We start from the raw sequence: 22,850 nt of genomic DNA, 5'->3' as shown, positions 1-22,850 counted from the left end.
TCCCACAAACTTTCCAACAATGATCATTAGCCTTTCTGGTCATATTGGCCAGTCTGAGAGGTGTGAGGTGGTATCTCAGAGAAGCTTTAATTTGCATTTCTCTAATAAGTAATGATTTAGAGCAATTTTTCATATGACTATGGATTGCTTTGATCTCCTCTTCTGTAAATTGCCTTTGCATATCCTTTGACCATTTGTCAGTTGGGGAATGTAAGCCAGATTTTAAATCTGCCAGGTGAGATATTTTCCAGATGTCACATTTCAGAAACTGAGTCAAAAAAGAGTCCAACCTCAGATCATGGTGAACAGCTGCTCTTTTAATCTTGTCCCAATGAAGCTATCACCTGAAGTGTCCAACCCACATGAGTACCAGCAATAATAGATTATTGGCCCACCAGCATTTCTTTTGCTGATCATATCTGGAGTCAGATACAGAATAATATCAATTAAACTGTCCCATAAGATCTTAAATAACAAATTCCAGCAATCAGACTTTGGGTGAGCTCAGCTCACAAAGATCAAATATTAATTAAAGTCTCACACTGGCATAACAAGAGAATATCAAATTATTTTATCCACACTCAAATAAACATAAGCAATAAACCATTGCTTCCAAAATCCTTTTAAAAACAATAAGAACATCTTTAGGTGACTTTAAAATAATGGCATAAAATTCTACAAGTGTTCTAAATTCCAGATGCAACAAACAATATAAAATATATTAGATTCCAAATAAGAAGTCTAATAGGGGCGGCTAGGTGGCATAGTGGATAAAGCACCGGCCTTGGAGTCAGGAGTACCTGGGTTCAAATCCGGTCTCAGACACTTAATAATTACCTAGCTGTGTGGCCTTGGGCAAGCCACTTAACCCCATTTGCCTTGCAAAAAAAAAAAACTAAAAAAAAAAGTCTAATGAATTGTTACCCTTCATAATGTTTCCATACTGAAATTTTATTTTCTTAACTTAATGGATTTTATATTTTGTTTCATAAATTTATTCACTTCTACCCAAATATACTCATTATCAATTTTAAAAAGAAAATGAAATTCTTCATAAATTTAATCTTATACATATGCCAATTTAGAAACATATATAACATTGACTTATGCCATGGAATGGCAACAAATTTAGATCAAAACTGCAAAAATTTTTCTACTGCAATTATTACAGTAACTTCAAATGCTTTTTAATATTAACCTAATTGCTTATTGTTTCACAAATAGTAATCTTGAAAATAGGAAACTTCTCTATGACAGCTATAAGCAATGTCATCACATTATTGCAATAAATTAGTAGACCTTATACAAATTATGTAAAAAACTTCTAAGGGGCGGCTAGGTGGTGCAGTGGATAAAGCACCGGCCCTGGAGTCAGGAGTACCTGGGTTCAAATCCCGTCCCAGACACTTAATAATTACCTAGCTGTGTGGTCTTGGGCAAGCCACTTAACCCCATTTACCTTGCAAAAATCTAAAAAAAAAAAAACCTTCTAAAAGCAATGTAGCATTAAATATACCTGATGTTAAAAGGACATTAACTGTAAACTTGTAATTTATCAAACCTAAGTTGGTATAAAATTTATCTTTAAGTTTCATTAACAAATACCAAAAAGTTTTTCTAAGTACCACTTTTCTTGAAACAAAGGTCTGGGGGTGGCTAGGTGGTACAGTGGACAGAGCACTGGCCCTGGAGTCAGGAGTACCTGAGTTCAAATCTAGTCTCAGACACTTAATAATGACTTAGCTTTGCAGCCTTGGGCAAATCACTTAACCCCATTGCCTTGCAAAAACCTAAAAAAAAAAAAATTAAAAAAATAGAAACAAAGGTCTGTTTGCTTAAGATAGACACTCAGTGACAAAGTTTATTCAATACATTACTCAATATATTCCTCTGTCTTAACTTTCCCCATATTAAATATTTAAATCAAACATATATACAATAAGCAATAATAATACATAGGAGATTAAATTTTTCCCAATTCATTCATTCTGTTTGTTTTTAACTGCACAATTTCAAACTACCAAATGTTCAGTTCATAAACTTTTATTCTTATTAGTAAATAAACATAGCTGATAAAATACTATGATCACAATTATGTTTAAAACTTAAAAACCTCTCAAACTAGCATACTACATTTTTAGTAATGCATAGAAAATCAGTCCTTTTATAGTTAACTAATTAAAAAGTGATTGTATAATTTTAATACATTTCTTAATTTATGCTCTCTTATTCTTTTTCCCTTCAGAATTAAATTTTGGATTAAATCAAATCAAATCTGAACTTATAATGGGACAGCTAGGTAGTGCAATGGATAGAGCAATGGCCCTGGAGTAAAGAGGACCTGTCAAATACAGCCTCAGATACTTGATAATTACCTAACTGTGTGACCTTGGAGAAGTCACTTAACCCCATTGCTTTGCAAAAAAAAAGAGTTACAATAAAATCTTAACTTCTTAGCTCCTTAACTCCTGATACATATATTCTTCTCTTTTTTTCTCTACAAAACAAAACAATTTTTTTTTCTTTCTGTACTTTCTAACTGAAAAACAGTTAATATCAGAATAGGATTTTCAGTTTCCATTCTTTATTTCATGAGAACTCACCAAAACAGTATTGTTTCACGATACTAGGTTTCAATCTATCTCAAACATGAACACATCCTAAATTATTTCAAATCTGGGTTCCACACTTCTAGAAAGATTCAATAACTTATCTTTTGATTTATAGGATCTAATACACGATTCTGCCCTTCATTCTTGAAGAAGACCATATCAGAGAGGTGATGCCATGACAAGCACATGAATTGGATTTGATTGAGGGTAGTCTGTGCTAAGTCAACAAACTCACTTTCTCCTCCAGAGCCATCTGGCTCCAGTGGTCAGATATGAATCAGGGCAACTGGAGATAGCCCTGGATGTGAGGCAATCAGGGTTAAGTGACTTGCCCAAGGTCATACAGGTAGTAAGTGGCAAGTGGCAGAATTCAAACTCCTGTCCTCCTGACTCCAAGGACAGTACTCTTATCCACTGCACTACCTAGTTGCCCCTAACACATACACTCACATACATACTTTTTTTAAGATTTTTTCAGGGCAATAGGGTTAAAGTGACCCACCCAATGTCAGAGGCAGAATTTTAATTCAGGTCCTCCTGACTCCAGTGCTGGTGTTTTATTCACTGTGCCATCTAGCTGCCCCACATATCATTTTTAAAACTTAACTCATACCTTCTTCACATGCTTAATCCTTTTTCTTTCTCTTCAAGTTTTTCAAGATCCCTTTTACAAGTTTCCTTTTTATTGTTTTTAACATACTGTCTATGTAACCTTATTTCAGTCTATCTTTCTAATGAATATTCATTTTTAGCAATATGGTTATTAACAATTCTTACTCTTACAGCCAACAGTATTTAAATATTTAAGCTTATCATGCTAAATTTTTGTTATAACAGACATCCCTTAACAGATAACACCAATCAAATTATTTTAAATGTTTTAACCCTTTAAAATATTCACAATCAAACAACAAAACATTTTCAAGTTAATTCATGAATTTATGGAAAGGAATAAGAATTTCCTTTAAAATTTAAAATGTAGATTTTTAAAAATGTATCTGTCTCATATATAATTTGCATCCACAATATACCTTTTGCATAACTGAACATTATACATAAAATAAGCCTTAATTTTTAAACTTTAAAATATCCAATTAAACCAAAATATCTCTCTATTTTTTTAAAAAATAAATTTTCAGTTCAGAATAGCAGCTAGTCCATGCTGTCTTTTTTTTTTTAAATTTAGAAAGAGGCAGAAATGAGAGATACAGGAGAAAAAACCTCCAGTGTGAATGAGATAAGAGAGAGATATAAGAGATCAAACTAGAGAGGGAGATCTGCACAACCAGGTTATCAGAATAGAAAAACAAGACTCTCGTTCTTCTAAGAGAGAACTCTAAATTTTCCCCTACTTTATAGCTAGAGGAAAAAACATCCAAGAAACAAGGAAAAAACAAACAAGTAGACATACACACTCCACTCTCACTTCAGAGAGAGAGACAGGAGGCTAGAGGCAGCCAATCCAAACAATAGACATGATACCAACCACTCAGCTGGGTAACTAACTTCTCCCAGCTAGAAAGGGGAAAGGGACTTCAGACACACATACAGGAAAGGCCACAATTGGCCAATTCAACCAACAGTGGCTCACCAGAGACTTGATAATGGGATAAGGGGGAGATAGAGAAAGAGAGACAAAAACCCTGTCAGTCAATCAGACCAGAACTTTAAAAAAGGAAGGGAAAAAAATAGAATTCTTTTCTCCTTCAAAAACAACATGATTTTCAGGAAAATCTGTCCCGAAAAAATCAAATTATGAATTTTTGGAAAAGAAAAAGATCTAATTCCCCCTATGTCCCTGCTGTGAAAAATAGAGAAGGAATCCAGTGAGATGTTTGTCTCATCAAGGGAGGGGAAGATTGGTCAATTAGGACACAGAGACATGTCAGCAAGCTGACCAGGCAGAGACAGCTGAGAGTTTGAGTCTGTCTGTGTCACATAGAAAACACATAAACTGAGTCAGAGAACCTTGAACCAGAGAAGCCCCAGAACTCCAGGGAAAACCCACATTACTCTTCCCACTAGAGGCTCCCCAAAACACAAGACCGACAAAGATACTGGAGTGCTGAGATCTTTGCATTTATCAGAAATGCCACAACAAATTTAACCCCTGGGACTGTTCAAAAAAGAAATGCCACACTTAGATTTGGGACAAGTCCTGATGAGTCCTCAGCATCCATTCCATACCAAAGGTGATAATCCCTAAAACCAGAGGTAAAATCCAGAGAATATTTAATTTCCAAATAAAACAACTGAGTTGAAAAGGCAGCTATTTCACTTATTCCAAGGTTAGATTTGTCAAGGCTCAAAAACTGTCCTAGTTTTTTTTTTTAGGGATCTCATATCCAGCATTGTTAAAAGGGAGTTAGTATATCCCATTTCTAAGTCAAAAATGTCTAAACCCGTATCTATCACTTAAAACACTAGTTCAGAATAGAGCTGGGATTTGTAAAGTTACAAATCTATTTCCTCCCAAGGAGCATATCTGAATACAGAATGAAGACCTATTTTATGGACTTCTTTCCTTCCAAGATGCACATCTAAATCCAGATAGAGAACCTATTTCTCCTCACAATTCCTGTTCATCTGAGTCTCATGGTATCAAAACTGTGAACCCTACATCTGTAAGAACCTTATTAGAGATGAACTTTTATTTTCTGGGATTTACCACCAAAAACCTATAGGTGGAGACTATTCAAGATGATCCCAAGGAACTAGAAAAGAAATTAGACTTTTAGTCCCCTGCTCAGCTGCGAGGAGCAGACTCCGGACTCGGCCGCCGCCTTCTCTCCTGCTCTAGGCCCAGCTTCCCTGGGCCATGGCCAACGCGGAGCTCACCTTCATGGACATCAAGCCGGACGGTGTCCAGCGCGGCCTGGTTGGGGACATCCTCAAACGTTTTGAGCAGAAGGGTTTCCGCCTCGTGGGCATGAAGCTGCTGAGGGCTTCAGAGGAACATCTGAAACAGCACTATGTTGACCTGAAAGACAGACCATTTTTCCCTGGGCTTGTGAAATACATGAACTCAGGGCCTGTTGTAGCCATGGTCTGGGAGGGCTTGAATGTGGTGAAGAGAGGCAGAGTGATGCTGGGGGAGACCAACCCAGATGATTCCAAGCCAGGTACTATTCATGGGGACTTCTGCATTCAAGTTGGCAGGAACATCATTCATGGCAGTGATTCTGTAAAAAGTGCTGAGAAGGAGATCAGCTTGTGGTTTAAGCCTGAGGAGCTGGTTGATTATAAGTCTTGTGCTCATGACTGGATCTATGAATAAGGATTTTAAAAGTAGATGTAGACTGGACCTACTCCTTTTAGTAGATGTGGTATGCATGTGAATATTGTTGTCACTTGAGTGTGAGTGTGTATATGTATGTCTCCATCCCTGAATACAACATTTCATGCCAGGGAATTGAAAGGAATTGGAACCGTCATTTTCTACCTGTAACCTTGTTCAATAAAGCCTTGGAAATAAGGGGCAAAAAAAAAAAAAAAAAAATTAGACTTTTAATACAGAACCAAAGAATAGAGAAAATTATTAACCATCTTTAGTGGCCTAACCATAGAAGTTGCACAATACATCTCTGCCTGAAGCTACAGTTCAAAGATTAACATAAAACTCTGGTTATCTCTTCCTGGGGGGGAAGGTCTAGGATCCTGTCTATTGTCCTCCTAAGTCTGTAAATTAATGAAAGGGTAGATACCTTGGAGTCTTAATTTTTAACTTGGGAGCATGGTGACTCATAAGAAATTGAATTTTTTTGGTTTTTTGCAAGGCAATGGAGTTAAGTGACTTGTCCAAGGTCACACAGCTAGGTAATTATTAAGTGTCTGAGGCCCAGGTGCTCTTGACTCCAGGGTGCTCTATTCACTGTGCCCCCTAGCTGCCCCAAAAACTAGTATTTTCTAAAGAAAATTAATCTAAAAAAATGAATCCTTTCCACAATATGGTTTTTTAGAAATTATCCTTTCACAACACTAACAGCAACACTGGGTAATGATCAACTATGATGGAATTGTTCATTTCAGCAGTACAATAATCAAGGACAGTTCTGAAGGACTTGTGATGTTTCCGTATCCAGAGAAGGAACTATGGAGTTTAAATGCAGACCAAAGTTTACTTTCTTCAATTTTTAAAAGTTGTCTTCTTATTATTTTTCTCTCCCTAATGTTTTTGTTCCCCATTTCAATTTGGTTTTTCTTTTAAAACATGAATAATATAGATTTATGTTAATCATGATCATTAGATTGTTTTCTATCAGGGGGAGGATGAAGGGAAGGGAGGAAAGTAAAAAAAAATGGGAAATTCAAATTCCTGCAAAAAACGATTATTGAAAGCTACCCTTGTACATAATTGGAAAAATAATGAGTGCTGGATGGTTCTTGTCCTTTGTTATTGAGGAAGACCAAAATGACATCACTATGCTAGAGATAAATTACAGTGTGTCCAGCTGTGTCTCATCAGACCAACACAACCTCAGAATGTCTAACACAGTTAAGACACAAATAGTCCTCATGAACAACTAGGTGTTTACTCTAAACATTTTCTTTGAACTACTTCAATTAGGCTTTGCTCATAGAGCACAACACCCTCTCTGATGAGGTCACTCCATAATGGATAGTCCTGTGCCAGTGTCTCCTATGCTGCAAAATCAATTCTAAAGTTCTTCAGAGAGACCTTCAGAGGGTTGCAGTATCCCTTCTTTTGACCCCCATTGTGAACACTTGCTCTGTATGAGTTCTCCATAAAAACTGATTTTTTTTGGCAAGCAAACTTCTGACATTCTACTTTTTTTTTTGCAGGGCAATGGGGTTAAGTGACTTGCCCAAGGGCACACAGCTAGGTCTCTAAGGTCACATTTGAACTCAGGTCCTCTTGCCTCCAGGGCCAGTGCTCTATTCTCTGCGCCACCTAGCTGCCCCTACTTCTGGCATTCTAACAACATGTCCAGCCCATCATAGTTGCATTCTTTGTAGTAACATTTGAATGCTAGGCAGTTTAGCTTGAGAAAGGACCTTATCTGTTACCTTCTCCTGCAAGGTAATCTTCAGAACCTTGAAGATTGAAAGACAATTGAAATGGAAATAATTCAGTTTGGTTTCTATGGTTCTTCAGTTTGGTAGTCAGTTTAATACCTCTTCTCTCCCAAACTTTTTTCCATAGTCTCCCAAATACTGAGCTAACTCTGGCAATGCAATGTGTCAATCTCATTAACAATGTGTATCTCCATGGAAAGCATACTGCCAAGGGTGGCTAGGTGGCGCAGTGGATGGAGCACTGGCCCTGGAGTCAGGAGTACCTGAGTTCAAATCCAGCCTCAGACGTTTAATAATTACCTAGCTGTGTAGCCTTGGGCAAGCCACTTAACCCCATTGTCTTGCCAAAAAAAAAAAAAAAGAAAGTATACTGCCAAGGTAAATGAATTTGTCCACAGTCCTCAAAACTTCTCCATTTGCTGTAATTGATAGGTTCCACATATGGATGGTGTGGTGCTGGCTGATGGAGCACCTGGATTTTTTTTTGGTGTTAATTATTAGACCAAAATTAGCACAAACAGCAAAGAATAGATACATACTTTATTGCATCTCAGCTTCAGAGGTTGCATTGAAGGTACAGTCATCTGCAAACAGAAGATCATGTACCAATACTTGCTCCACTTTGGTCTTGACTTGTTGCCTTTTCAAGTTCAAGAATTTATCCTTGGTGCAGTAGTTGACCTTGAGGCCATGTTCATCCTGAGTGAATGCTTTTGATAACATGACTGAGAACATCATGCTAAAAAGCAGGGAACAGGGGCAGCTTGGTGGCACAGTGGATGGAGCACCGGCCCTGGAGGCAGGAGGGCTTGAGTTCAAATCTGGCCTCATACACTGATAATTAACTAGTGTGTGATTCTGGGGCAAGTCACTTAACACTATTGCTTGCCAAAAAAAAAAAATTACCATGGAAGTGTTCAGTCTATCTTTCTAGGATCATGTCCCTAACAATGTGGATCCATCAGCACTGAGTAACTGAGATGTACCATTATGTCTCTGGCCCATAAAGAGCCTTTAGGTCATCATAAAAGCATTTTGGTTTGTTCCTGTCTGCATAAAACTAAATTTCATCTGCCTTCTTATTGATCCAAGAATCTTGCATCTCTCTAAGCTTCACTTGTACTTTACTTTTGATGAAATTAAATGGTGCCTTCTCAGCTAGTTATGGCAGAAGTTAGCATGGCAGAAATTTGGATTAGACCAACATCTCACACCCTATACCAAGATAAGATCAAAATAGGTACAGGATTTAGAAATAAAAGACAATATTATAAGCAAACTAGAAGATCAAGGAGTAGTTTAAGTGTCAGAACAATGGAAAAGGAAGCAGTTTATGACCAAGGAAGAGATAAAGAACATCATTAAAAACAAACTAGATAATTTTGTTTACATTAAATTAAAAAGCTTTTGCACAGACAAAACTACTGTAACCAAGATCAAAATAAATGTAGTAAAATGGAAAACAATTTTTACAGCTAGTATTTCTGACAAAGGACTCATTTCTAAAACATATAGAGAGCTGAGTCAAATTTTAAAAAAAAAGCAAGCCATTCCCCAATTGACAAATAGTCAAAGGATATGCAGTGGCAATTTACAAATGAGGAAATCAAAGCGATCTATAGTCATATGAAAAATTGCTCTAAATCATTACTTATTAGAGAAATGCAAATTAAAGAATCTCTGAGGTATCACCTCATACCTTTCAGACTGGCCAATATGACCAGAAAGGACAATGACCAGTGTTGGAAGAGGTGTGGGAAATGTGGGACACTAATACATTGTTGGTGGAGCTGTGAACTCATCCAGCCTTTCTGGAGAGCAATTTGGGATTATGCCCAAAGGGCAACAAAAATGTGCATACCCTTTGATCCAGCAATACCACTACTGGGTCTATATCCTGAAGAGATCATGAAGAAAGGTAAAAACATCACTTGTACAAAAATATTAATAGTGGCTCTGTTTGTGGTAGCAAAGAAGTGGAAATTGAATACCCATCAATTGGGGAATGGCTGAAGAAATTGTGGTATATGTAAGTTATGGAACACTATTGTTCTATTAGAAACCAGAAGGGATGGGAATTCAGAGAAGCCTGGAGAGATTTACATGAACTGATGCTGAGCAAGATGAGCAGAACCAGAAGAACATTGTACACCATGACAGCAACATGGGGGGTGATGATCAACCTTGATGGACTTGTTCATTTCATAAGTGCAACAATCAGGGACAATTGTAGGGTATTTGTGATGGAGAATATCATCTATATCTAAAGAAAAAACGTGTGGAGTTTAAACAAAGACCAAAGACTGTTACCTTAAATTTTTTTTAATAAACTTATATAATTTTGCTATCTCTTATATTTTATTTTTTCCTTTAGGATATGATTTTTTCTCTCAACACATTCAATTTTGATCAATGTATAGCATGTAAACAATGTAAAGACTACCAGACTGCCTTCAGTGGGGGGAGGAGGGAAATGAGATTAGGGGGAAAATTGTCAAATTCAATAAAAATTAAAATTAAAAAAAAAGAAATGAATGAACTATCTGGCTGATAAACCTGTGGAATTCTCATTTTTCTTTTATCAGCTTCTATATTTTCCCCACCAATTTCAACAAATCAGTTTTAATGTTTTCCAAGTGTTCTGACACAGATGAAATGCAGTGCTGTACACCAAGTCTCTGAAAGCTGCCAATTCTTTTGCTCCTCCACTGTTGCCAGCGGTATGTTGGCTCAATTTCCTTCCAAGTTAGCAACAAATTGTTCCCTCTCAGAGAGGTATTCTAATATCTTGACATTAATTCTTCTGCTAGTCATTTTGCCTGGAGCGGGGTGGGGGGGGGGGGGTGTACCACTTTGTTTGAGTTTGGAAAGGATGAGTCTGTGATCAGTCCAGCACTCTGTACCACATATTGCCTTCATTACTCTCACAACCTGTCTCTTCTCCTTACAATCATATCAACTATTAGATGCCAATGTTTATTGTGAGGGTGCTTCCAGGAAGTTTTGTTGCATTTAGGTAAACAGAAGTTAGTGTTTGTAATGAAAAGGTCATGAAATGCACAAGTTTTCAGTAATAAGTGACCTTTGCACTTGCTGTTTCCAGTTCTATTCCTTCCAAGGGCTTCCTGCATGTCTGGTAGTCTGAGCCTATTCTAGAATTAAAGTCACCCAGAATTATAATTTTGCCCTCTTTTGGTACATTTAGTCTCTAAGTCTTCAAAAATTTTTCTTTGACTTCATCAGGGTTCATCATGGTAGAAGCATAGGCACTGATGATGGTGGCTTAGCATTTTCCTGGAAGTGGCAAACTCATTGTCATGAATCTGTCATTCACTCCTTTTCATAGGCATACAAGCTTGTTGACTAGATTAGTTTTGATCGCAAAATCTAACCCAGCTTTAGAATGCTCTCCTTCATTGTGGCCACTTCAGAAAAATGTGTATCCAGCTCCAGCTGCAGTAAGCTGGCCTTCATTTGCTAGCCTGGTTTCATTCAGGGCTGCTATTTGGATATGATACCTGTTGAATTCTCTTGAATGCAGAATTGTTCGTCTTTCAGATCTAGACAACTGTGTTGTCTATGAGTGTTATCTATGAGTGTGTGCACATTTCAAGCACCAATGGGTAGAATATTCTTTGAAGACGGTTTTACACATTTTTTTGTGTTTTGACTGAAGGTTGGGATTCTCACCTGTCAAGGTTATCAGGCCAGGACTGGGTAAGCAGCCAAATTTTAGGGAATGTTTTCTAGTCCCTTCTTCATACCAGGTGGTGAGCAGTGTGATCCATAAAAGGTTGATCAGACACCTGGGGGGCTGCTGAATCCCACTGCTACTTCCAGTGAGGAGATAACACTATGACCTGGGTTGTCTGTGCGCAGTGTTGTGTTTCTGCACCTGCTGTTTCATCACTTGCCTGTCACAGGGCTTTGAGATAAAAATGGTAAAGTGGTATGAATGATATCTTTTGATTCATGCATGTATTGATATAATTGAGGCAGAGTTGCACAAAGTCATCAGCCTCTCTTACAAAGTCATCATGGTTCAGTGGCAAGACAGAGTCAGGACAACTGGGGATGGTTCTAGACGCACCAAGTTTGATGTTGGTGTCTTCAATGTCTAACCAAGCTTTAAGGGTTCCACAGTACTTGCTTCAGCTGCCTTCACAATCATTGGAATGAAGTGTTCTCATCTGCTCATTCCACCAGTGGAATATTTGGGATAGGCACCACCACCCCCAACTCACCAATGACTTTGAGACTCCCCTGGTTACAGTCAACCTAGTGTGGCTGCTGTGCCACAGCTTCTTGGAGCCACAGGAAAGAGTTAGATGGCTCAGGTGGACATCAAAAGTTGAAAGCAGCACTGAAAAGGACTTGGCAGCCCTCACACCAAATGTTCTAGTCTTCCCCATAATGATTTAACATGTAAAATATGTATCAGATTGTTTGCTGTCAGGGGAAGGGGGAGTTGAAAGAAAGGGTAGTAGAAAAATGTGGAACTCAAAATCATGCAAAAGGATAAATATTGACAACTATTTTTTCATATAACTGGGAAAAAATAGAGATAATATTTTTTAATTTAAAAATGAAAAAGTAAAACATTAAGAAAAAGATATTATGTATAAAAGCAGGATTAGAGAAACTGCTGAGGCCTGGGCATATTTGAAGACAGAACAGAAAGTAGCTATGACAAGATAGGAATGGAACATATTCCAGAATATTTTCTGATTTTCAAGGAATTGTTGAATTTTGCAGCTTTCACATTGATAGCAGCAAGATACCCTGAAAAAAAAATTATAGGACCTAGGTTTCAATCCCAGTTCTGCTACTGACTTCTGGGAAACCTTGACAAGTCACCTCCTTCTCTAAATTTCAATTTCTCTTGTAAAATAACAAAGTTGGATTGGATGACCTCCATGGTTCTTTTCAGTACATATAAATATATGATCACAAACTCCTAAGAACTTTATTAATTAGAAAAATTCAATAATGGGTTATTAAATGGGTGGTCTGTGAATATGGAAGCAATAATAATGTGAACATGGAAGAACATTGAAAACAAATCATGTCAGACTAAGCCCACATCCTTTTTTGACAGGGTCTTACTAATATTTCTGGAAAATACTGGAGACATATATCCAAATTCTAGCAAAGCATTTAACACTGTTTGTCCTTCCTGATAGACAACATAGAAACATGTGAACTAAATGAAAGTACAATAAGGTGGGTTTGCCACTGGTTGAATGAATTGACTCAAAGAATTAATGATGGATGCCCAGCTGGAGGAAGGTCTTTAATAGCATGACACAGAAGTCTGTCTTTGGACCCCTTTCATTCAACATTTTTATCATAGGGTTAAATAAAGGTAGAGATCCCAAGCTTATTAGTCATGCAGATGAAATAAAATTGAAGAGAAAGCTGCTCTGTTGTTTAGAAATCCTAAAAGATCTTACCAATATTTAAAAAGTCTTTTCTGTGAGACAGAACAATGGTCCTCATCTAATATAATGAAATGTAATAGTATAAAATCCTACACTTTGGTTAAAAGAGCTACAACTACAGAATTCAGGCCCTATGGCTAAAAAGTATTCTATACAAAAGAAAAACTGTAAGCTCAATGAGTTAACAGATAACATGGCAGCCAAAAAATAAAAAATAGTAAGTTAGGTCTTAGTATGAATGACTAGTATCCAAAACAAAGGAGATTGTGGTTCCATTATCCTTTGATCTAAAAATCTAGTTCTGAACACATTTTAGGAAGCCGACTAACAAGGTAGAATGTCACCAGCCCTGGAGTCAGGAGGGCCTGAGTTCAAATGTGGCCTCAGACACTTAATAATTACCTAGCTATATGACCTTGGGCAAGTCATTTAACCCGAATGCCTTGCAAAAAACAAAACAAAACAAAACAACAATGAGAATGTGTCTAGGAAGGCAATAGGATGGTGAGGGTACTTTATACAGGATTGAAGAAACTAAGGAAGCTTATCCAAAAGAAGATTTTGTTGGGGAGGAAAGAGAAAAGATAGTCACCATCATCAAAGATCTAAGAGATCGTTTTAAGAACAAGTACACATATCATGCCTGGACACAGACCACTGGGTTGAAGTTACAGGGAAGAGTTCAGTTCAATATAAGGAAAAACTTCCTTACTTGTAGAATTGTCCAAAATGGAAAAATGGAAAACTTTGAGAGATTCTCCAACAGTGATCCAATGACAATTTCTCAGGTCAAGTTGTAAAGAAGATGGATCCTTCAGGTAAAGGTTGAGAAAGATGACCATCTCAAATCCTTCCCAACTCTTGAGATTCTGTGATGATGCATGGTAATGTCTTTGAGGTAACAGAAAGGGATGGATTCTATAATATAGCTTTCAGGATTACCCTTAGAGGGGAGAATGGAAATTCCTCATCTAAATTCACTAGAATCCCTTGTTTTCTTCAAAGCTCTGCTCAAGTGACACCTTCTTCATAATATTTTTCTTGATCCTCTTAGCTGTTCTTGTCCTCCCCCCAAAAAATGACCTTGTGCTTAATGTGTACATAGATGTTATCAACTTAGTTTTGTACACATTGTCCACCTCATCTGAATGTAAGCTCCATAAGAGAAGGAACTGTTTAGATTTCATTTTTGTCTTTTTTATCTCCAGTGCCTGCCACAGTGTCTGACCTTAAATTTTTGTGGTTTGATTGATAGTAAGTATAAGAGGCTGTTGTTAGTCCTGTTTTTTAAAGAGATCCAGTGACATCATTGGGGTGATGTCTTGACTTGAAGTGAGGCACAGTAGTACAAAGTAAACAGCCTAACTCTCTCTTCCATAGTCATTAAAGTTCAAAGGCAAGATAAAAGTCAAGATAAAACAATGCAGTGGATGACCTTGGCATCTTAGGTGCTTGATCAAGATCTAAGCACTCCATAGAACCTGCTTTAGCTGAATTCATGGCTTTGGAAAACATTTTTCTCTTGGATCTTTTTAATAGGGGGATGTCATCACATACTTGGAGTAGATATCCCCTTTACTATTGGGTTTGCAGCCTGATAGTTACCCTCAACCTGGTATAGCCTGTCCGCCGAGATGGTTTTATTAGGGTGTGGCCTCTGAGCATGCTACAGCTCCTTGGAGGAACAAACAATAAGAGACTAGATATTGAGAGAGTGATATAGCAAAGTGAAGATAAAGGTAAGTGAAGCATTTATTCTGAACAACTTGATCATTTCTTTACCGAATGAGAGATTTTCTTGACCAAGATTTTCTCTAATCAATAAGCATTTATTTATTAGGCAATCCTAATTCTTGAGGAGCTTCTTGTTTTTGTTTGATCATTTCAGTTGTTTTCAGACTCTGTGGCCCCATTTTGGCTTTGGATTTTTTTTTGGCGGAGATACTGGAGTAGCTTACCATTTCCTTCTCCAGCTCATTTTATAGATAAGGAAACTAAGGCAAAGAGTGTGAAGTGACTTGTCCAAGATCTCACAACTAGTAAGTGATTGAGGCCAGATTGAAACTCCAGGAAGATTGGTCTTCCTAAATCCAGGACTGACTGCTCTATCCACTAAGTCACCCATCTGATCTAGGAGCTTACATAATGAGAACTAATCAGCTGATCTTTTGTTTCCAATAAGTGCTTAAAAAGAAAAAAAAGGGACTGAAACTTGGTGGCATGGAGAGGCAATAAACTCCAAAATTTCAAAAGGCATACATCCAAAATGCATAAAATGTCCCTTTTACTTTTTCCCTTCTCAGCTTCCTCCAGGGAGAGATTCATACTCCTAGCTGAACCCTTTTCTCCTTTATTCCTTAATCAATCAATGAACATTTAGTGAGCATCTACTATGTTCCAGGTCTGTGCTAACCACTGAGGATAAAAAAAAAGAGACAAAAGACAGTGCCTGCCCTCAAGGAGCTAACAATCTGATGGAGAAGATAGCAATAAAGAACTAAGCTATATACCAAATTAATTGAAAATAATAGAGGGAAGGTACTAGCATTAGAAAGGGTCAGGGAAAGTTTCTAGTCAAAGAGGAAAGTCAGTAGTTGGAATAGAGAAGGGAGAGCATTACAGGCATAAGTGATATCTCCTTCATCCTCCCCCTCCCCGCCCTTGGGTGTCATTTGCATTTTGAACAGTTATTCCATTTCTTCTCATCAATTTTCATGTAGTTTTTAAAAATAAATTTTATTGAAATTCTTAACATCTCCAGAATTTTCCCCACCTTCCCTCTTCTTATTCCCTCCCAGAGAGTCATCCCATACAAATAACATTTTTAATGCTACTCAATGCAGTGGATAGTGTGCTGGACCTGGAGAGAAGACCTGAATTCAAATCTTCCCTCATACAATTCTAGTTGTGTGTTTCCAAGCAAACCACTTAACTTCTGTCTCTCTCAGTTTCCTCATCTATAAAATGGAGATAATAACTCCCAGAATTGTTGAGAGAATAAAATGAGATAATACATGTAAAGTGCATTGCAAATCTTAAAATGCTATATAAATCATGCTATTATTAATAGTAAAAGGAAAAAGAAAAAAGTGGCAAAACTGAGCAAAATATCAAAAAACCCTGAAAATATCTACGAATTCCATTCACCTTTGCAGAGGAATGAGATAGAGGGGTCATCTTAGGGGGGACCAGGATTTGGCAACATTCCCTTGATTTTTCAGAGTGGCTATGGTTGTTCTTCCCCTTTCTGTTGTTATAGTCACTGTGTAGATTGTATTCTTGGCTCTGCTTACTCCACTCTGCATCAGATCATGTGTCTTCCCATGAGTCTGAAAAAAGTGGAATTTCATTACATATTGACTAGATGGTAATCACATATTGAAAAGTTTTCTTAGAAAATAAGAAACAAAAACTTAAAACAGAAAACCAAATCACCATACTGAACTGGATATTAAATATAATTTAAATAACATATAAATTAATACAATTTGATAGTTAATGGATACCTTTTTACCTAGCAAACATGCTGATTTATTCAAGATTTCATATGACAATTATTCAACAAATCAATGAACATTTATTCATTCATTCATTCATTCATTCATTTATTTTTTAGATTTTTCAAGACAATGGGGTTAAGTGGCTTGCCCAAGGCCACACAGCTGGGTAATTATCAAGTGTCTGAGGTCGTATTTGAACCCAGGTACTCCTGAGTCCAAGGCCAGTGCTCTATCCACTGCGCCACCTAGCCGCGCCTTCAATGAACATTTATTAAGCACTTACTGCATACCTGACAATCTCTCTGTTCAAGGAGTTCACATCATGGGGGATACAGCATGCAAACAAATAGGTGAAGCATTGTAAGATTTAAACAGGTTAATTTCAGAGTCAAGGAACTGGTAGGAGATGGCTGGATCAGACCAGGAAAGACTTTTTTGTACAAGGTGAGAATCTTGCTGAGCTTTGAAGGAAAGCCAAGAGTTGAAGGTGAGGAGGGAGAATCTCTATTCTCTAGGGAGAAAAGATTAATAATATTAGGTAAGCTAGTACTAAATATGCCCCTTTGCAGTGTTTGATAAGTAACCGCAGAGGATGACCCTAAAGGGAATATGTATAACAAACAAACAAAAATGGACCCTACCTAGAATTCCCAAGTTCCTGGAGCTCTCCAGCAGATGTGCCTATTCAGATTTCTCTGATCTGTGCCCAGCTGTGCCCACTCTGTCTGTACATTATCCAAAGACCATAGCCTTGAATGTCACTGATGGTTGAAACCCCAACTACACTGTGACTTAAGCTCAGTGATCCTAAGAGGAGGAGGAGTAGGGATAGGCAGTCATTTAGACAAATTTATGAGTGGTCCAAGTTAAGTCTGGTTGAGCATGGTCTCCCAATTTCCAGTCTTTGTGGAAAAATCTTTTCAAAAACAAAAACACAGAAGCAACATGGGAAACAGTCCTAGCCCTCAAGGACTAATCTGGGGATGGGAGAGAATGTTGGACCCCAGTAGAGGGAAATCTACCTCTTCTAATCAGGCAGGGAGAGCATCCTAGGTATGGGGGACAGTCAGTGAAAAAAAGGCCCTGGGCCTTTCCCAGGGTCTATGGTTCTGTTTGCCTGACCCAGTTGTTGTGATAAGAGGTATGCCCTTGACTACAATCCCTTCCTAAGACACCAATATGACCATTAAATCTGATACTCAAAAACCTTCAGTAGTTATATTGCTTTTTAAACTTTTTTTTATTTATTTAAGGCAATGGAGTTAAGGGACTTGCCCAGGGTCATACAGCTAGGTCACATTTGAACTCAGGTCCTACTGACTTCAGAGTCAGTGCTCTATCCACTGTGCTACCTAGCTGCCCCACTATCTTGCTTTAAAGGAAAAAGATAAACATGATACTGATGGCCCTCCATAACCTAGCTATATGGTGAGGAGTATTTCACATTATCCATACTCTGTCAACCCGAAGGGGAACTTTTTTTTTTAAGGTTTTTGCAAGGCAAATGGAGTTAAGTGGCTTGCCCAAGGCCACACAGCTAAGTAATTATTAAGTGTCTGAGACCGGATTTGAACCCAGGTACTCCTGACTCCAGGGCCGGTGCTTTATCCACTATGCCACCTAGCTGCCCCAATGAAGGGGAACTTCTTAAGGGCAGACACAGCTTTATTTTTCTTATTGTATCCCCAGAGACAGCTGAGTTCAAGTCTAACTTGGCTGTGTGACCCTGGGCAAGTTATTGAACCCCTCACTACCTAAGAAGACAAATTGCAAAGTGGTTAAGAGATCTGCCTTGACAGAGATTTACTCACTAAAGGAGCTCCCAGGACATCTCAGGTCTCATCCTCAGCACAGTATTAGATATACCAGAGGTATTTAATATTTACATTGTGGAGATCATGAATTCATGTAGGAACTCTACATTCAATCCAATTGTACTAGTTATTCCCCCAAATCATCAGTCTCCTCCCTCTGTGCATTCAGACAAGCCACACTTCAGACTTCCCCCTCAACTCTGCCTCTGTCTTCCTATGAGGATGAACTCGAGTTATCTCCTTCATGAAGCCTCTTTGATCCCCCACATCTTTACTGCCTCCTATGACCTTGTGTTACCTTGCTTGTGGTCCCTTGCTAAGTTCCAATCTTCTTGAACTTTATTCCTTTCCAAGCCCTCTGTAGTCCAGCTACACTGGCCTTACACCAACACTCTACAAGTTCACTCCTGAGCTTTCTCACCTCTGTGTCTCAGAATCCCTGACTTCCTCCAAATTTCAGTTTAAGGGCCACCTTCTCACAGGGGATTTAGTTCTCCCAAGGGACTTGATTTTGCCTTTCTCTGTACTCCCCCAGAATTTAGCAAGGTGCATAATAAAGGCTTCTTGTATAGAATAACTTTGTTGACTGATGGATACTGTATATCTCCAATGAGATGCTGGGGATGCTCAAGGACAGGCACACATTTTTTTGTGGACTCAAAACAATAGTGTCTTTTTGAGCTTAGGTAGTCATTAGTAACTGTGTCCTGTTGACTGAAATGAAATTATATCCTGTCAGACCAGACTAGAAATGTCACCTGAGCATGCCCCTCTCCCTCCAAAGCTCTCTCTGAAGATGGTCAAAGGAAGCCAATGAGCACATCCCCACCCTCCCAATAGTACCACTGTCTCAAGTTTTGACTCTTCCTTTGTCTCAATTGTGGGGCTCCAAGGGACAGTGTTCAGATATAAGAACTGAATTCAAAATTCAACTTGTCTGGTTTTCGGTCTCTTTAGAATTATTCAGTTCTTTCAGTCCTTTAGGTCACCCCCCTATTCTTCACAGTCAGCAGTTCCCTCTTCTTCCTCAAATCCTCTAGGATCTCTACCCATGTGTTGTGTTCCTTACCAAGATCAAAACCTCCTATGTTCAGGAATTTACTAGTACCAGCTATCCCATGAGGAACTGACCTAACTAGGCAGTAGATAGAATGCTGAGTCTAGATGCTGAGAACATAGACAAGATTTGAGGATTGGATACAAGGGGTGGAGTGAAAGTGAGGAAGACACAGAGGTGGTGAGCCTGAGTGCCTTCAAAGATGGTAGTGCCCTGGTCATTTTGAAGGAGAGGGGAAGTGGCTACATAGGAGGGATAGTGAATTCTGGTTTGGACATGTTGAATTTCAGATGTCTACTGGTTATCCAGTTCAAAATCTCCAAAAGGTAAGTACTGGGCTATATCTATATAACTATATATCTCTCTATATAAACATATTATACCTATATCTATATATGTATGCACATATACATATATATCAAGAGAGAGAGGAGAGAGATCTGTGAAGAGGGCCCAGGACAGACTTTGAGGGACACCCACAGTTGAGATGCATGACCTGGATGAAGACACATGGTGGGAGACTGAAAAGGAAAGACAGGTAGAATAACCAGACTGCAGTGTTAGGAAAACCTAGAAAGAAAAGAGGCAGAGGAAGCAGAGAAGTCAAGAAGAATGAGGACTGAGGAAAGACCATTCACTGTGCCCAACAATTAAGAAATCCCTGATGACTCTGGGGAGGGCGATTTCAGTGGGATGGGAAAGTGAGAGCAGATTATGGGTTTGTAGTAAATCAAAGGGAAGGAGGCTGCAGATAGGGAGAGATTCCAGACCAGACAGAAATTAAAAGGGGACAATCTGGTGGGAGGTGAGATGACCCCGACAATCACAGGCTGAGAACAAGGGAAAAGACCAGAGAGGGGGAAGGAATGGATTTGCCCCTCCTGTCTCCAGAATCTTGGCGCTGGTGGATTCCCCCCTTCCCAATTCCCCCGGGGAGCTGCCCCCTCCCAGCCACAACCCTTCTCTGGAGCTCCCCATGCTAACAGCCCGGGGGGGCCCGCCCCCCCATTTAGAGTGTGCCATTCTGTTATGGTCTTCCTTCAGAATATAAGCTGAGGACGGGGGTCCCCGAGAGCGAACACTGAGGTTTCACATGACTCCTTGACTGGCTTTCTGGTGCTCGACCCTCATTCTCCAAGAGGACCACAACATGGGGGGGGGGGGGTGCCATGGCGAGCACGTGACAATTCATGGCCTGCGTGCCGGGGCCTGGGCTAGGGCCCCAGCTTCACTTTCTCCTCCAGTCACCTGGCTCCACTGGTCGGATAGGAATCAGGGGGCCTGGAGGCCCGGAGGCCCGGAGGCCCGGGAGGCCCGGGGGGCCCAGGATGCGGGCAATGGGGGTAGGGGACTTGTTCAAGGTCACACAGCTGGGACGAGTGAGGTATCCGAGGGCGGACTTGAACTCGGGGCCTCCACTCTACCCAGCCCGCGGTGGCCCGGCCCTCGGACGGCCAGCGTCCCTCCCCAAGGCCCAAAGCCGGGCCCCGCACAGGGTGGCAGGGTCTGGAAAGGTCGCTGCCACCAAGGCGAGGGGGAGGGGCCCGGAGTGCGCCTGCGCAGAAAGGGCGCGGGGGTCTCCCGCTCCCAGGGGCCTCCCGCTCCCAGGATCCTCCGCGCTGTCCTGCCCACTCTTTTACATCCGGGCCCAGTTTATGGGATGTCGCCATGGCAACCTTCCTCCACCCCCACCCCCATCAGGCCGAGGCCTCTCAGGGAAGGCGCGGGAAGCTCTGGCGGTGGATACAATAACACCCTCGGGCAAGATGCCGGACACTAGGGCTAGCGCCTACCAGTTCCTCCAGCTCCTGGGGCGGGGGGCGGCCGGCCTCTGGGCCTAAGATACCCGCCCCCAGCCCTAGGAGCCCCGGCACTTAGACCTGCGGATCAGCTCGTCCAACCCCGCCTTATTTTACAGATAAGGACACTAGCTGGGGGGCGGGGCGGAGGCGGCCCGGGCCAGGGTCCCCCGTGGTTAACAGCGTCCCCCTCCCCTCGGGAAGAAGCTGGAAAATGGAGTCCGCCGGCCGCGGAGAGCCGCAGTGCGCTCTGGGAAATGTAGTTCCGGCCCGAGGCCCCAGCGCGGGCCGAGACGTGGCGTGCCGAGGCTTCTGGGGCGGAACACGCGCCCCTCCCCCACCCCTTCCGGTGAGAGCCGGTTCTGGCGGTTTTGGCGTGTTTTCTCGAGAAGAGGCCTCAGCGCACGTCTCCGCTGGAATTTAGATCCTTGGCAGGTTCTCCTGCCCTTGGGGCCAAACAAAATAAAGGAATCCGCCTCCCAGTGCCGGGCCCCCGACCCCCGGGGCTTCTGCCTCCCGGGCCAGGCCCCTCCTCCACCTTCCTTGCTAAAACTGGGTGCCCCCGGGGTGGGCCTCTGCACCAGCTCCCACGAATATAAAAAAAAGTCACGTAAAAGGAAAAAAAAACCCTCATTTTCTGCCGTCTGACCTGTGACCTGACCCCACCCCCACCCTCTGCTGCCCCCTCCATGACCCTGCCCCATCCATCATCCAGTCCACTGCAAAACAGCCCTTTATTAAGCGTACCCCCCTGCCAAGCCTTGCCCCGAGGTAGGATACAACCTGAGATAAGCCAGAACATCCATTCTGTGGAGCCGCCCGTCTGCCGAGGGGACGAGCCAAATGCCACCCTGCTACTGCTCAGGGCAACAAAGACAAGGGGGAGGAAATGCCCTGCCCAGGAGGGCCACGGTGACCATCCCCAAAAGAGGAATTGAGCAGGCCCAGACGGGGGGAGGGCATGCCAGGCCTAGGAAATAGCCAGAAGAAGGGGAGTGTGGGGGCTTGGCAGATATTTTGGCTAAAGCATGGAATGAATGGAAAGGATTAACATAAACATGGAAAGATAGAATGGTGTCAGATTGTGGGGAGTCTTAAAAACCAGGCAGAGGAGTTTGAATTTTACTTGGGAGGCAAGAGTGTTTGTGGGAGAAAAATTCACTTAAAAAAACAGTTTATTTTGGCTTTTCTCCAGAAAAGGGCACACTCCAAGGCTCACAAAGGTAGTAAGGATCAAGGTGCTGCCCCTGACAGTCAAGCAAGCTCATATAGCTTGTCCCTCTCTGTCGATTGATTGGTTAGTCTTCAGAATTCCTCTACTTGTGAAAATCTACCCCAGCAACAAAGAATGAAAGGTTTTCATAAAATATTACCTCACCATCCAGATGGTGAGAATGACTTTCAGGATTATAACTGTCTTATTCAAGTAATGTAACTTGTCTTGGAATGCAAGGTCTAGGAACAGTCTACTTATCATCAAACAAGAGGAATCTTATGAGCTTTGTTGCTATGCAAGGTTTTTCCTCAAGGGAACAGTCTACTGTTCTCCCAGTTAAGATAGTTTTATCATCAAATTGGTGACTAACTAAA

The 22,850-nt window shown here is 40.5% G+C and overlaps 1 long non-coding RNA gene and 1 pseudogene across 1 annotated transcript; one reads left to right on the top strand and one right to left on the bottom strand.

Annotated features, from left to right (window-relative positions):
- The first annotated feature begins 5,415 nt into the window (after positions 1–5,415).
- Positions 5,416–6,065, top strand: LOC141501280 (nucleoside diphosphate kinase B pseudogene; annotated as a pseudogene).
- A 6,812-nt stretch (positions 6,066–12,877) lies between these two features.
- LOC141501279 (uncharacterized) lies at positions 12,878–22,417 on the bottom strand. The gene is made up of 3 exons (XR_012472194.1): positions 22,044–22,417; positions 16,881–17,101; positions 12,878–16,419 (listed from the first exon to the last, which is right to left on the bottom strand). It is a non-coding gene; the product is annotated as an uncharacterized LOC141501279 (long non-coding RNA).
- Positions 22,418–22,850: the final 433 nt, after the last annotated feature.

The sequence above is a fragment of the Macrotis lagotis genome, chromosome X (genome assembly GCF_037893015.1).
Source record: "Macrotis lagotis isolate mMagLag1 chromosome X, bilby.v1.9.chrom.fasta, whole genome shotgun sequence".
In the NCBI taxonomy this organism is placed as follows: domain Eukaryota; kingdom Metazoa; phylum Chordata; class Mammalia; order Peramelemorphia; family Peramelidae; genus Macrotis; species Macrotis lagotis.
This window is presented reverse-complemented; position numbering and strand designations above follow the sequence as displayed.